This window comes from Bactrocera latifrons, unplaced genomic scaffold, assembly GCF_001853355.1.
Source record: "Bactrocera latifrons isolate USDA-ARS-PBARC rearing strain unplaced genomic scaffold, ASM185335v1 scaffold_303, whole genome shotgun sequence".
Classification (NCBI taxonomy): Eukaryota; Metazoa; Arthropoda; class Insecta; order Diptera; family Tephritidae; genus Bactrocera; species Bactrocera latifrons.
Genome location: NW_017536664.1, coordinates 173,871 through 187,046, shown reverse-complemented (window position 1 = coordinate 187,046; position 13,176 = coordinate 173,871). Strand labels below are relative to the sequence as shown.

Below are 13,176 nucleotides of genomic sequence, written 5' to 3'. Positions count from 1 at the left end.
CTTTTCTTCTTTTTTTTTGGTTTTTAGGTATCACTGCACCACTATGTATTATTTTCTAAATTTTTTGTTCACCTTCCGCACTGTATCTTTTTGTTGTTTCGTATTTGTTCACTGCACTTCACTTTTGCATATATATGCAGATATGTAAGTATGTATTAGGGTGCACCTTAGCTAGACGGGAGAAAAAAAATATAGCGTACAGGGCAAGAAAAGTTATATTTCCTTGACTATGATGAAAGCCAAATTGTCGGTGCTAAGTTGTCATCCAACGGACAAGTTTTGCGTTTGCTTTTTTATAACCTTCGTAAAGTAAAACTAAGTCTCCGTGGTGCTGCTTACCTCGTAATTAAAGAAGTGAAGGTTTGGAAAAAGAAAATAGGAAACTCTATCGAAAAGCTGTAGGAAAACGTAAAAGCGGCGAATATGTTGCTGTCAACATATGTACATGTTTGTGTCAAGTGTGTTGCAAAAAGTAGAATTTTTTTCCTTTTTGTGTTGTTGTTTAATAGGCGAGTGTAAAAATCCCGAATCCACGTTAACTGAAGATGAAGGTAGTGAAAATGAGCAAGTTTATGAAGATTTATCCAAAGATTTCGAAGATTTGCCGCGTCCCAGTAATGTAAAGAAAAGTCGTGCGCGAATCAACTTTATTATACCCGAGCTTGTCACAGTTCTGGATAAATGCAAAGTAAGTGATGCGGTACTAATAGCAACTGCCCAAGCTTTAAAACATGACGTTAACGACCTTATTATAAACGGAACCTCCCTTCGACGGTATCGTTAACGATTTCGAGTTGAATCCGCCCAAAAAATTTATCGCGCCTTCAAAAACCAGGAAGTAACTGCAGTGGTGATTCATTGGGATGGTAAAATTTTACCATCTTTGATCAACTTAGAGCACGTTGATCGGCTACCGGTAATGATATCATTCAGAGATTTAAAGAGAGTTGGCAGAAAATAAATGAAATGAATTTCAAATGTGGTCTTGAGGATAACCAGGTGAAAGATACACTTGTGGACGCATCAGAAATTATAGAATTCGCCTTGCAGAATCTCAATGAAAATCAACCAAGAGGATTATAAAGAATTACTCTAGCTAGTTGTAGTTTTTCTTGGTGGTACGGTGTCCCAGTTCGTATTTCGGTCACCTGGAGCATTTCATCATGCCAGGTGGATGGCTAAGGCAATTTAGTGCTTAAAAATATTTTTATTTCGGGAGGAGTTTAATTGAAGAAAATATGAGGAAGATGGAATTCGGGACATTTGTATATTCCTTGCAAAAGTTTATTTGAGAGCCTGGACAAGAGCACCCGTTTCTGCAGAAGGTCCTAGGCAAGATTTAGGTTTGATCAAGAACTTGTATGCTTACAGATACATATATGAAACGGCTAGTCAGAAACTTCTACACAAATTTTTTAACCATTTATGGTATTTAACTGCAGAAGCTGCAGGATTTGCCTTTTTTGACCCACAAATCAACAATGACATAAAAACACGTATGGTGACCGCTTTAAAAAATGTTAATGTCAACGAGGAGAAAAAGTTGATTGTACCTTCACATGATTATAGCCTATATTCCGACAAAAGTATTGAAGACTTCATTTCACTAAAAACCAAGACTTTCTTTAAAAGATTCGGTATACCAACAGATTTTTTAGCAAAAAATACTGTAGAATGGAAAGATGAGTCATCTTACAATATCGGATTAAACATAGTGTATGTCGTCGCGCAAGAATTTTTGCGCTCGAACGAATAGCGATGAAAAGCGAAATAGAACAAAAAGCCGAATGCGTGTTGCTTTGTTCACCTTATAAAAGCGAATGTGATTTATTTAAGCAATTGTTACATCTAATATATGACAGGATTGCAGAGTGCCAAAATATACAAAAAGTAGTAGGTGATGCCACTTAATTATCAGGTGGCGCTCTGAGCGCTCTGAACATATAATTATCAGGTGGTGCTCTGAGCGCTCTGAACATACTCCCCCCGATGGCGAGTCATACCGACAGGGAAGAGCGATGGGAAGAGCGCACAATTTAGAGATGGCTCGTTTGCAAATACCATTGGCCGTTTTAACTTCAGCTACACGAACTTTAGAATCGTTCCCCAGGAAGACCTTAGGGATTCTTCCAAGCAGCCATTTGAGTGGTGGCAATGCTTCATCCTTGATAAGGACAAGAGTTCCAATTGGGATATTGTTCCTTGGATATCGCCATCGTGAGCGTTGTTGCAAAAGTGATAAATATTCGGAACTCCACCTCTTCCAAAAAGTCTGTTGCATGAATTGTWTTCGCTGCCAGTTGCTCAGTCGACTGGTGTTTATTGTTGAAAGGTTTGGTTCCKGTATAGACGTTAGTGGTGCACCTATAAGGAAATGGCCTGGTGTGAGAACATCTAAATCATCGGGATTTTCTGTAATTGGACAAAGTGGTCGAGAGTTAATAACTGCTGAGATCTGACATACGAGTGTTCTAAGTTCTTCAAAAGTGGGTACTGCAGAACCAACAATTCGCCAGAAATGGAATTTCGCTATTTTAATTGAGGCCTCCCAAAGGCCTCCGAAATGAGGAGACTGGGGTGGAATAAACTTCCAGTCAATTCCGTCAACAAGACAATGCCGATAAACTGCTTCAATATGTTGCTGCTTAAGAAATTGTTGCTGTAATTCTGCCATTTCATTTTTTGCTCCAACAAAGTTTGTTGCGTTATCAGACCAAATGACCTTTGGTTTTCCACGGGTACAATAAAAACGACGTAATGCTGCTAGAAAGGATTCAGTTGATAGATCCTTTACGACTTCCATATGAACCGCCTTCGTAGTAAAACATATGAAGAGACTTATGTAACATTTCGTTGATGGTCTGCTTCATATTTCAGAGCGGTAGTAGAACGGTCCGCAATAGTCAACTCCGGTGATTAGAAAGGGCCGGCCTTGACGGACGCGATGTTCTGGTAAGTTTCCCATAATCTGTTCGCAAATCTTGGGTCGTAATCTGAAACATCGCACGCACTTGCTTACTATGTGACTCACCACCTTTTTGCCTCCAAGGGGCCAATATTGTTGTCGTTTTGCAGCAAGTAATGCTTGAGGTCCGGCATGTAGATTCTGATGGTGAAAATGTGTTATAATAGATTCTGTTACGGGATGTCCCTTGGGTAAAATGATTGGATGTCGTGAATAGTAATCCAATAATGCATTTTCTAAACGACCACCTACTCGAATAAGTCCAAATGAGTCTAAAAATGGTGACAAGGACGCTAATTTACTCGAAGYACTTATTGGCACAGACCTTTTAAGATCCTTGTAGTCAGAAGAAAAATTCACTCTTTGCACCATACGAAGTAAATACCATGTTCCTTGTTGAATATGTATCGAAAATACCAGAATGGTCCTTTTTGATGAACATGTGTACGTAACCATATATGCGCTGCATTACCTCAAAGGAGTTTTTATATTTGCAATCAAGCGAAATATCAGTTACTGAAGTTGACGAAAGGAATGCATTTTTCCGCCGTTCAGGTAAATTTCTAACGCGAATACCACTTTTTGGCCAATTTGTTTCCAAATCAAGCAGAAATGGGGGTCCAAATTTCCAAAGTGAAGAGTTTGATAACTCTGTGGGCGATGCACCTCTCGACAAGATGTCTGCAGGGTTCAGATGTGTTGGTACATACCGCCACTTCATGCCAYTAGTTAAATGCTGTATACTTGTAATGCGATTGGCGACAAAAATATTAAAACGTGACGGYTCCTCCTTGATCCATGACAAAACCGTTGTAGAATCCGACCAGMAAAAGAACTGRCAGTTAAATATTCGTAAATTGTATATAGACTGAATTACTTGAGCCAGAAGCGCAGCTGCACATAACTCCAGTTTAGGAACTGTGACCGTTTTTAATGGGGCAACTCTTGATTTCGAACAGAGCAACATGGAATGTGCGTGTCCACCTAAACGAGATACTACGTAGATACAAGTACCGTAAGCTGAGAGACTGGCATCACAAAATGCATGTAACTCCAAGCTAGAATTTGGTAAGCCAACATATCGTGGAAAAGTCATATTTCCTATACTACTAAATTCCTCGTAAAGTTGAAGCCACGCTGTTTGATAAGTCATTGGTAAACTTTCATCCCAATCGATCTTCTCAACCCACAGTCGCTGAAGGAATATTTTTGCTTTGCACACTACAGGTCCAATTAATCCCAATGGATCATAAAGTTGAGCAATAACTGACAAAACTGACCGTTTAGTAATTTTTCTATTGATTTGGCGAGAAGTAAACGAAAATATGAAAACATCAGCATCAGGATTCCATTGAAGTCCAAGCGTCTTTGTCAAAACACTTCCATCATCGAATTTGATTAACTTCTCCTTATCTGTATCCGGCACATTGCTAAGCATTTGTGGTTTATTTGAACACCACTTTCGAATTTTAAAATTTCCTTTGCTTAAAAGCTCAGAGGTTTGTTTCATTATTTCTTTTACTTCTTCAATGGTGTGAGCACCAGTGATTAAGTCGTCGACATAAAAATCGCGTTGAATTATTTTGGAGCCAATGGGGTATGAAACTGCTTCATCGACCGCARGTTGATGCATGGTGCGAATAGCCAAATATGGTGCAGACTTTGTCCCATAAGTAACCGTATCGAGTTTGAATATTTTTATGTCATCTTTTGGATCGTCCCTCCAAAGGATGCATTGCAAATAATTATCAGGTGCGGTGAGTCGAATGCACCGATACATTTTGCAAATGTCTCCTGTTAGGGCGACCGGATTTGCACGAAAACGAAGAAGAGTGTCGGCTAATTTTGGTTGAATGGTTGGGCCTGCCATCAGCGCATGGTTTAATGAATAACCAGTTGTAGTCTGTGCTGAACCGTCGAATACGACTCTAAGTTTTGTTGTCGTGTTGTCGTTTTTGAACACGCAATGATGTGGGATAAAATATGTGGGTAGCGATGGAATTGGCTTCGATACAGGAGACATGTGTTGAACTTCGAGATATTCCTTCATAAAAGATACGTATTGTAATTTTACTTCCTTATTACGTTCGAGACGTCTCTCAAGAGTTAGAAACCGTCGTAACGCTTGCTCGTATGAATCACCTAGAAGGCTAATACTGGGCTTTACAGGTAAGCGAACTGAATATTCGCCTGTCAGCAAACGACTGTAGTTTGCCTTAAAGTGATCTTCGCAATCGAGTTCCTCTCTTGTTGCCTTACTAATGGGTTCGAAGCTGTTGTCTATTTCCCGAAATGAACGCACCAGTGCATTGGTAGATTGATGATCTGCGCCACACTCAAGCGAGGTTGTTACTGTTGTTGTAAACGACGAAAGCTTTGGCCATGTGCTTTGGCTACCCGATACGATCCATCCAAAACGAGTTTTTTTGGAGAATATAATAATTTTTCAAACGAATTTGACCAATGCAAAGCAAATCAAAAAATATGCTAGCACCTATGAGAAGATCTACACGTTGGGGCTTCTGAAACTCAGGATCAGCTAAGTTGATATTCGCTGGAATATTAGAATTACTGCTTTCAAGTGGATAATTTGGCTGATAATCGGTGATTGTTGGAGTTACGGCAGATTCTAAATTGGCACTGAAGCTGCTATGTACAGAATGAATTGAAATGTTGACGCTAGAATTAACAATAAATTCCGAATCTCCGATACCGGAAACTGCTAAAGATGATTTAGATTTTTTAATTTGTAACTGATTTGCTAATCTCGTCGTTTTAAAGTTGAGTTGTGAAGCAGAATCGAGGATCGCACGACATGGTATTAGCGATACGACACTGTTGCGAACGAAAACAATAGCAGTTGCAAGAAGCACACACTCAGTTGAACAAGAGCGTGACTGAGGTGAAGGTGAGCGATTATTTGATGTCCTTGTGACGAGGACAGCTGGCTGTGATGAACCAGGTGTGGTTTCTGAAATACCAGTTACGGCTTGGTGGATTTGAGTGAAATGCAGTAGGGTATGATGCTTCATTGAGCAACAACGACATGTAGAAGATTTACATTGCTGCACCTGATGTCCTGGTTTGAGACAGTTTATGCACAGATGTGCTCTTTTGGCTTCCTTCCACCTGTCACTTGGACTCAAGCTTGCGAATAGTGGGCACGTGTACACAACATGGTCATGTTTCTGACAAATCGCACAACTTTTGGTGGAAGTCTTAGAAACAACAAATGCATTTATACGATACTTTGTATTGCTCACCTGTGTGCTAGGTGTTTTTGTTACCATAGCATGAGTCACATTTTGTAATGTTTGCCATCTCTTATGCAAGAACGTAGCCATGTCCGTCCACGTGGGCAACTCGTCAACTGGAACCTTTTCTTCCCACAATGCATGTGTTTCGGGATCCAATTTCTGTGCAGCGATATACTGAAGCAAACAATCAGCTATTTGTTCGAACGTACCCAATGAATGCAAKGCTCGAACATGCGATACTAATTTGTCCACCAGCAAACGCAACTCTCCTGATTTCTTGTCAGTGCTCACCCTCTGCAATCCGAATAGCTCTTGAATGTRTGCCTGAAAAATCAAACGTCGATTACTGAATCTTTGACTAAGTAATTTCATAGCAATTGTGTAGTTTTCGTCACGCATTTCAAGTGATTGGATAGTATCCAGTGCTGCTCCCTTTAGGCATGAACGAAGATGCTAGAATTTTTCCAAGTTTGACAATTCTGTGTCATCGTGTACTATTGTTTGAAACATGCCCAAAAAGTTCGGCCAATCTGTATACGCTCCTCCAAATGACGGTAGCTGCAACTGCGGCAGACGAGACTTTGGTTGTTTCATCACAATGACCGATGGGTGCTCCTGTGAAGGTTGATTTCTCGTAGATGACATTATTTGAGGATCCAACTTCTTTAACTCCCTCGTGAATGCTGCCTTAACTCTGACGAAAGTCCAGCTGTCGCGAATTCATCGCGAGTGCTGGTTTCAAGCTCATCAGGGTCCTCTTCCTCCAATTGTGACTGCGTTAATTCGAATTGATGTTGAATACGATCGAGCTGTTCTGATCTGACTGACAGCTCTGCATGATCCATGGAATTAAGTTCTTCCATACCAAGTGGTGTTGAATTTAACTTGCGTAACATGGCTTCACTTTTTCTTTTTAAGAACGACATTTTTTTTTTTTTAAATTTGTAAGACCGCTCGAAAGTTACGAGGTAAGTGTTTGCACAGCAAACTGTGTATATTAATACGGTTTAAGTGAAACTGTTTAACTAATTTAACAGTTGAAGTTCGTGATTTGTACACTGTATATTTTTGCACGGCAGAATAGGAGCAAAACCACGAACAACAAGACTATTAACCGTGATGAGTTAACTGTAGGATCTGGTGATCTGTACACGGTACTGCGAAAGAAGCAACAAAGTATTCAATGTAACTGCACGCGCTATCACGTCGGGGTCACCAACAAATGTATGTCGTCGCGCAAGAATTTTTGCGCTCGAACGAATAGCGATGAAAGCGAAATAGAACAAAAAGCCGAATGCGTGTTGTTTTGTTCACCTTATAAAAGCGAATGTGATTAATTTAAGCAATTGTTACCTCTAATATATGACAGGATTGCAGAGTGCCAAAATTTACAAAAAGTAGCAGGTGATGCCACTTAATTATCAGGTGGCGCTCTGAGCGCTCTGAACATATAATTATCAGGTGGTGCTCTGAGCGCTCTGAACACATAGTTAATGTTGTTAATGATTCGGCAGAAAGAGCAGTAAAGCTTATGGAAGATTTTAATAACGTACTTTCAAAAAATGATCAAGAAAAGCAATTTATTGTTCAAACTGTAGCTGCTCATAGGAAACTTTACCCTGACGCAAAAAAGTCGACACTTTTGCAATAAGAGCATTAATGTACTATGTGTAAATGCAAATACGTATAAAAAAATGTTTGAACAAAATGAATTTTAAACTCGTAATTCTTTTTCAAAATGCAAATACCTTTTCTTATAAATTTTAGAAATAAAATCGCACATAAAATTATCACTGTAGTATTATTGGTTTATATTGCAATTTTTATGAATCTTGCAAACTTTACCCTCATTGCGGCATGTCTTCCCCTTTTCCAAAAGCTCTAATTTTTACATAACATCATTTTACTCCGTAATACATATTTTTACACCCTAGTATGTACCTTTGTATCAATTTTTTTTTATGTTTTTCTTTCTTTCTTTTATGTGTTTAATTTCCATTTGTTTTCACTTCACAAGACCGAAAATCGAAAAAGTATTGACCAGGCAATTGGTACCGAAAATAATATCGAACACAGGTATGTTTCTGTAATTTAAAAAAATTTTAATTTTATATTCTATTTTAATTTTTTTTAAATACACGCACAAGTCCCTGCTCGGCCGCCATGAAAAATGTTCTCAAGAGTTTTTGAGTCAAGAAAAGTTACTATAATTAGGATGCGTGATTGGAAATTAAAAAATCACTAATTGCCTGTCTTGCAAGAAGTTAAGACAAAATACCGACAAATTAAAATGCGTGCGTACAGCTTCACGCACAAATTACAAGAGAAGTTTATTTCGTTTTATGCACTCGCTTAGCCTAAATCTTGAACTAACGGCTTAACCCAGTGGTAATATAAGTATATGTTACAAAAGGGGTAAGTAATTATCTTTCGTTAAACTCGTATTTCGTACTAGCTCATATTAAGATAAGTACTAAGCTAAATAATAGAATGAATAAAGAATGCATCACTGAGGTAAGTATTTTATGTAATAGAGTTTCATAATTTTATTTTTATACTTCAATATTCAGTATTTCACAATTCATTTGATTATTCTTGTTTTAGGTATAAATATTATATGTCGCATGACGCAACACTATATTTGTAATTAAAGTGAATGTTGCAACTTAAAATTGAATGAATAAATATTTTCCAACTGTGGAGCGTACTTATTTTGAATACTGTGGATTGAAGAGGGTGATGAAACGGGGTTTATTTAAAATTTTGTTGTTAAAATAACTGATATAAACAGCGAAGTTTTTCAACATAGACTTCATTTGCGCCTACGTCCTGTCGGAAGAAAAGGACGACATATCCAAAGATAGAAGGCATCTTTGGTTACGCTTGGAGCTCACTTATAAGATCTGGAGTATTAGATTTCAGCATAAGAAAACTAAACAAGCTACCTGACTGTCTCCGTATCGAAAAAGCCCTAACCCGATCGATCACGTTGTGATAGACGAAAGGCACGTCTCCAGTATATATAATTATATTATTGTAGCTAATACTCTGTGCAGCAAAAAAACGCACCGAGAAGCTGCAACCACAACAGGTGTAATGCTCGAAAATTCTACAAAAAGAGGCGCCGACTAACAGAAGACCCAGAGTGATCTAGTGACTGATGCCTAGAGTATACTAGAATTAAGTAGGAAACACTTCTCCAGCCTGCTGAATAGCAGCGAAAGCAATCCACGGTGGGGAACTGAGGAAGAGTACCTATATATATAAATATGTATACATACATATACATATACATATAAATATGTATATCTTCCGCACAGTTGTCTGTATGTTTACGAAAGCAAATATGAGCCACATATGTACAAACATTTATGAGGAAATAACAAGAGCAGCACACATCTCCGTTGTCACGAACAATCAACGGCTGAAGCTCACGTTTGGTCAAAGGGTCATTGTGTCGTAAGATTGACGCGATGGCTAAGCGTCACAACCTTGTATTATTGGCAGAAAATCTGAGCTGTGCCGAAAAACACAAACGAACGAAAGTCGATTGTCACCGGTTCTTTTGAAGCTAAACAACTTCGTCTATAAATATAAATATGTACATACATATGTTTATGTATGAGCTTGCATACACATCAGTGCTGATTTTTGCTCGCCACGGCAAAATAAATATTTTATATTTGATATTTTAAATCGACAAGACCTATTTGGTTTTTTAATTTTTTCTGTGTTTTGCGAGTTTTGGGGTCTTGACTTTTCCCTCTCAGAAGACTTCAATTTATAATTTATATATTATATTTGTTGCTTTTGCCAGTGTGCTTTAAGACGCTTTTAGGCATAGTCGTTTGGAATTTCCTKCATGAGTTAAGGAACGCATTCCTTATAATAGTAACAAATATCAAAACAACCTTTGGTTTCAATAAACAGAATGCATCAACCTTGAGTTGGAACAATTGAAATGTACTATCCCTACAGAAAGCAAACATCAAAACGACCTTGAGCTTTAATACCATTGCAACCTTATCTTAAGGGGGTATTCTAATCTAGAAATAAAATTTTGGGCAGTTTTTTGAGTTTTATTAAAAAAAACCAAAAAATATTTTTACCATTCATTTTTTACAGTGTTTTTATTGTTATCTTAACAATACAGAAAAAAAATTGTACAAAAAAATATTAAAAAGGGGGGGAGAGACAGGTGTATAAAAATGGCGCATACTGGTGACATTGATCCTGACGCTCCTGGTGGTCTGAAAAAAAAAATCAGAAGAAATTCTTAATAAGTAAGGAGGAAAATAAAAATAATTTTTTACGCTTTTGTTTTAAATTCCTGAATTTTTTGAAAATATTAAAAAAAATTTTTTGACGCGATGCTGGTAGGAACGATAAAGGATTATATAAAGAAGGTTCACACAAAATTTTAAGTAAATCGGTTGTATAGAGCTTGAGATAATGCCGGTACCGTTTCGAGAAAAACGCTTTAAAAAAGTGCGTCAAATTTCAGGCAGTCTAAGTTATTTATTAGTGCTCTGTAGCTCTTAAAATATTGTTAATTTTTAAAAATCACTTGGAAGATATGTTCTTAAGGGTCTAAACTTTAAATATATGAAAAAATTTAATATTTCAAGATTCTAGAGTAGAATACCCCCTTAAAACAAAGCAAATGTGTCTAAGAATACAACATATGTATATACATATAAACAAACCTAACCAAATAATATAATCTGTATCTAAACAAACTATTAACTAGTAATAAGTAAACATACTAGTTAGTATAAATAGAAGTAAGAATCATGTAGATATATATATGTATAAAAACTAAGCATTTTGCTTCATCTTTTACTTCTGGTAAAAATTATCTCATGCTTGACAGCTACGAGTTCGTTGTTGCAGTTTAATTTGCATTACACCGCCTTGATAGAGTTTTCATTTACTATAATAAGTAAACAATTTCATACGCGTGATCGCTTTGAAGGTATTACAAATAAGTATTTTAATTAAGGTGCAGTTGTAGATTGTGAAGGAAACCGATTTTGAAATATTGCAATGTCATTTGACAGAACTTTGTGCAGTTACGTGCATTTAATTGCAGTATCATATGTTGACCTTATTTTTTTCTTCGTGCAACAATCTCGTCGTCCTGCAGGTGAGAAGCAATGCTAAATTTTGCCCTTCTTGACACAACGAAAAAAAGCATAAAACATGAATTATTGAAAAATCAACACACTAGGTAGTAGTTGACGATTCCCAGGAAACGACGTAGATCGCTGACGGTTTCTGGCTTTGTGTAATCGGCGATTGCTTGCGTGCGTTCGGCGGGTGGAGTGTAGCTTTGTTGATGGTGTACCCCAGGTAGATGACTTCAAACTTGCGAAACTGGCACTTCTTTGGATTGATGATGTGCACGCAGGACTTCAAAGATGGTGGTGAGATGTCGTAGGTGCGGTTCGTGGGACTGAGAATAGACACTCAGATCGTCTATGAAGGAGCCCACGAAGTCTAAATCTCTGAGGATGTTGTCCATGTGTCTTTGAAAGGTCTGCGTGGCATTGCGTAGTCCGGGTGGCATACCCAGAAATTCAAAAAGTCCAAAAGGAGTGGTTACAGCTGTTTTGGCGATGTCTGACTTGGCCATGGGTATCTGGTGGTAAGCCCTGACTAGAGCGATGGTGGAGAAAACGGTGGATCCGTGGAGACGCTGGAGAATGTCATCCCCATGAGGGACTGGATATCGATCTGGAACTGTGTTCGCGTTTAGTTTTCGATAGTCACCTGTGGTGCGCCATCCACCTGTTTTCTTTGGCACCATATGGAAAGGGCTGGCCCATGGACTGCTCGATGGACGGATCACGCCATGATGTAGCAGGAGGTCAAAGTCATCTTTAGCTATTTGTAGTTTCTCGCCGGTGAGACGTCGTGGGCGCTCAAATACTGGTGGCCCAGTTGTCTCAATGTGATGAGCGACTTGACTGTCAGTGGCTGTGTCAGGATTGCTGCTGGGATGAGTTATGTCGATGAATTGGTTGAGTAATTGCAGGCATTTGGCGTCATGTGCACCAGGACAGACTGAGCGGTCGATTGTTGAAATGCTGTGTACCGTGGCYTCWKATAGTGTGCCCTGAGTTGTGCATGACGTGGTTGTATCGATGAGACATCGTCCTTTGAGATCTAGAAGCAATGCAAAGTGGACCAGGAAGAATGGCTGATTTAACATCTGCAATTATAAAAGACCAATTAAATGTGCGGCGAAGATTGAAGTCAAGGGCGATGACTTTTCGACCGTAGGTTCGGATAACGGTCCCGTTGGCTGCAAAGAGAGTCAGATAATCTTCTTTGAGCGTGTAAGTGATGGCGGACTTGGGCATGAGAGAGATCACTGATCCAGAATYGACAAGAAATCTCATGTTTGTTGTGCGATCATGAATGTGAAGGCGATGCTCTCTGGTTGGTGGTGTGTTACCCTCTATGCTGTCGCCGGCCGCCTGGATGGTCGACAGCGAAGTTAGTTTTCCGCCGATGAGTTGAAGGTGCAAGGACGCTCGCACTTTTCGGCTCTAGACCCATAGAGACGGTGATAATAGCAGAACCTCTTTTTGTCAGAGGCTGGCTCTTCCAGAATGGGGTCGGTATTGAGTAATTCCCTGGTCCTTGATACAGGTTACCAGGTCAGCTATGGCAAGTTTAAGGCCTGACAAGTCCTTTGCCATGCTGGTGAGGAGAGAATTTTCGAATTTGTCGCCGCTGTGTGCTGCCTGGGCAGGCTGGTGATGTGTAGCCATAACGGAATGGCCAGCCTGGTTTTCCATTAGCTCGTCTGCAACTTCAGCAAGCTCATCTAGAGGGGCATCTCTGAGTAGTTTGAGACACCGGCTGGTTGATAGTGGTAACAATGCCAACCATTTTATATGCAGTAAGTCCTCTGAGGCCCTGTCGCCCATGAGAATTCTGAGTTGG

General features: G+C 39.0%; 1 pseudogene; it reads right to left on the bottom strand.

The window, feature by feature from the left end:
- Window positions 1–2,345: 2,345 nt before the first annotated feature.
- Window positions 2,346–7,494, bottom strand: LOC108970632 (annotated as a pseudogene).
- Window positions 7,495–13,176: the final 5,682 nt, after the last annotated feature.